Raw genomic sequence first — 3987 nt, 5'->3', positions numbered from 1 at the left:
ATTAACTGGACTTCCCTCTAGGCGCATGGATATTATCCTATCACTTATAGCATTGTACCTCATGACTGATCTGGATATATTCTTTTTGATGATAAATGCAACACCATTCCTTTTCAATTTGTCATTCCCTGCATAGTAAACCATGTGGTATATATATTTTTTATTTCTCCCCCACCGATTGTAGTGAGCATATACTACCTTAATAAGTTTTGAGAACTAATTCTGAAGAGAACATTTTATCAGTCAACACATATCAAATAGTAAGTTTCCTTCCTCAAAATAAAAACAACAACAAAATGAAATTATTTCAGACTCTTACAAATCAGTGAAGCAAAAACCATGGACTTAGTTTCGTATAGACTTTCAGTTCAAGTTCAGGCTCTAGTATTAGCTATCAGATGGCTTTATGTAGGTTTCTTAAACTTACAGCTTCTTGGTCCCATCATTGTAAAAAAACAAAAGGAAATAATATCTAATACTTATTCTTTAATTTGATATAAAGATTAAATTAGGTAACATTCATAAAGGGCCCAGCATGGGAGGTATCCTAATGATATCTGTCCCTTTATAATCTTAGGTGTTGTTGTTAAGTGCCGTCCAGTTGATTCTGACCCATAATGACCCTCTACGGTTTCCGAGGAGCAGCTAGTGAGCTTTAACCATTGACCTTGCAGTTCAAATGACTTTGCAGTTTGATGCATTAGCCCACAGCACCAAACCAGGACTCTATAATATTAGGTAGACACCAAAATATTGCAGAACCATCCTTGTATGCCAAGCGTTATCGCAGTGTGTTGGTTTAAGCTGTCTGCTTAATGTTTACAAATTCTTCCTCATCCTTTGAGACACAGCTCAAATAGTATTACCTCTGAGAAGTCTTTCTAGACCTCACATGGTAGCATTAATCTCATGTCAAGCTCCCATATTGCCATGCTCGTGCTTCTATGGTACCATATTATACTGAGTACAGTTAGTTGATTATGTGCCTATATGGTCTATATCGGTTTATAGGCAGTGATGATGAAACTGAAGAAATCTACCAACTTCTTCAGTGTCAAATTGATCAAACTCACAATCAAGATGTATTAATAATTACTGGTAATTGGATTGCTAAGTTTGGAAATAAAGAGAAAGGATCAGTAGTTGAAAAATATGGCCTTGGTGATAGAAATGATGCTGAAGGTCACATGGTAGAATTTTGAAACACTAGTGACTTATTCATTGCAAATACCATTTTTAAACCACATAAAAGATGACTATGTACATGGACCTCATCAGATGGAATGCACAGAAATCAAATGAATATATCTATGAGAAGAGATAGTTGAAAAGCTCAATGTCACAACTAATACAAGGCCCAGGGCAGACTGTGGAAAAGATCATCAATTGCTCATATGCAATTTTGGGCTGAAGCTGAAGAAAATTAATTATGAATCCCAAAGGCCCAAAATATGACCTTGAACAAGCTCCACCTGAATTTAGAGACTGTATGCAGAACAGCTTTGATGCATTAAACACTAATAACAAAAGAGCAGAAGAACTGTGGGTTGACATCAAGAATATCATACAGGAAGACCACAAAAGTTCATTAAGAAAGACAATAAATAAAGAAAAGACCAAAATGGATGTTATAAGATACCTGAAACTTGTTCTTCAGTGAAGAGTTGCTAAAATGAATGAAAGAAACGAGAAAGCAAAAAAACTCATCAGAAAATTTCAACATGCATCTAGACAAGACAAAGTCAAATAGTATAATGAAATCTGCAAAGACCTGGAGTTAAAAAACCCAAAGGGAAGGACACAACATGCTCAACATTTATCAAACTGATAGAACTGAAGAAAAAAATTCAAGCCTCAACTTGAAATACTGAAGGATTCTATGGGGAAAATGTGGAAAGATGCAGAAAGCATCAAAAGGAGATGGAGGGAATACAGAGAGTCACTGTACCAAAAGGAAATGTTCAACCATTAAGCAGGTAGCATCTAATATAAAAACAGAAGGAACTTAAGGGAGAAATCACATTGTACTAAAGGTACTTGTGAAAAACAATACTTCCAGAATTGATGGAGCACAAACTGAAATCTTCCAATGAACTGATGAAACACTGGGGGCACTAACTCATTTATGCCAAGAAATTTAGAGAACTACCTGGTGAACTGATTGGACAATATTTGTATTTGTGCACATTCCAAAGTGAGGAGACCAACAATATGCAGACATCATAAAACAATATCATTAATACTATATGCAAGTAAAGTTTTGCTGAAGAGAAATAAACGTCAACTTACAATATTGAAGGATTCTATGGGTGAAATATTGAATGATACAGAAAACATCAAAAGAAGATGGAAAGAATACACAGAGTCACTGTACCAAAAAGAAATGGTTGACGATCAACCATTTCAAGAGATAACATATGATTGAGAGCCAATGATACTGAAGGGAGAGGTCCAAGGTGCATTGAATGCCTTGGTAAAGAACAAGGTTCTAGGAATTAATGGAATACAAGATGAAATCTTTCAACATACTGATGCAGCACTGGAGACACTCACTCGTTTATGCTAAGAAATTTGGAAGACAGCTACCTGGCCAACTAATTGGACAAGATCCTTCTTTGTGCCTATTTCAAAGAGAGGTGACCCAACGGAATGTGGAAATCACTAGACAATAGCATTAATCTTGCATGCAAGTAAAATTTTGCTAAAGATAATTTAAAGATGACTGCAGCAGTACATTGACAGGGAACTGCCAGAGGTTTAAGCCAGATTCACACGAGGATGTGGAATGAGGGATATCATTGCTAACATCAGATGGATCTTGGGTGAAGGCAAAGAATACCAGAAAGAAATTTACCGGTGCTTTATTGACTATGCAAAGACTTTGATCGTGTGGCCCACGACAAGCTGTGGACAATATTGAGAAGAATGAGTATTTTGGAACACTTAATTGTGCTCATGAGGAGCCTGTACATAGATCAAGTGGCCATTGTTCAAACAAAACAAAGAAACACTAAATATTTTGAAATTAGGAAAGGTGTGTACCAGGGTTGTAATCTTTCACCACACTTAATTGATTTGTTTGTTGAGTAAGTAATCCGAGAAGATGGATTATATGAAAAAAAAAAAATGTAGCATCAGGGTTGGTGACTAATTGACAACCTACAATATGCTGATGATACAACTTTGCTTGTTGAAAGAGGACTTAAAATACTGATGCAGTCAAAGACTAAAGCCTTCATTGTGAGTTGCACCTCAATGAAAAGGAAATAAAAATCCACTGTATCAGTAAATAACATCTTGGTAAATCAAGAAAAAATTGAAGTTTTTAAAGATTTCCTTTTGTTCAGATCAACCATCAATACTCATGAAAGTAGCAGTCAAGAAATCGAATGATATATTGCATTTGGAAAATTGCTTTACAAGACCTTTTTAAAGAGTTTAAGAGCAAAGATGTCTGTTTGAAGACTAAGGTGAGCCTGACTCTAGCCATGTATTTTCAATAACCTAATATGCATGTGAAAGTTGGATAATGAATAAAGAAAACCATAGAAGATTGCATTTGAGTTATTGTGTTGGAGGATATTAAAATTACCAAGGACTGACAAAAGAACACACAAATCTGTGTTGGACTAAGTACAGGCAGAATGTCCCTTAGAAGCCAGGATGACCAGATTTTGTCTCTGATAGTTAAGACATATTGTCAGGAGGGATCGGTTAAAAAGAGGAAGACCGCCAAGGAGAAGAATTGGCACAGTTGCAGCAGCAATGGACTCAAGCATAGCAATGGTTGTCAGGTTGGAACAGGACTGGGAGATGTTTCTTTCTGTTGTGTATATGGTCACTATGAGTCTGTACTGACTCAATGGCACTTAATAACAATAACAACAACATCTAAAAATGGCTACAGAAGTACATCAATAGACAACTCCCAGAGACTTTAACCGGATTCAGATGAGGATGCAGAATAAGGGATATCATCGCTGACAT

This window comes from Chrysochloris asiatica, unplaced genomic scaffold (genome assembly GCF_000296735.1).
Source record: "Chrysochloris asiatica unplaced genomic scaffold, ChrAsi1.0 scaffold00280, whole genome shotgun sequence".
NCBI lineage: Eukaryota > Metazoa > Chordata > Mammalia > Afrosoricida > Chrysochloridae > Chrysochloris > Chrysochloris asiatica.
The sequence above is the reverse complement of the archived record's forward strand: the minus strand, read 5'-3'. Positions refer to the sequence as shown.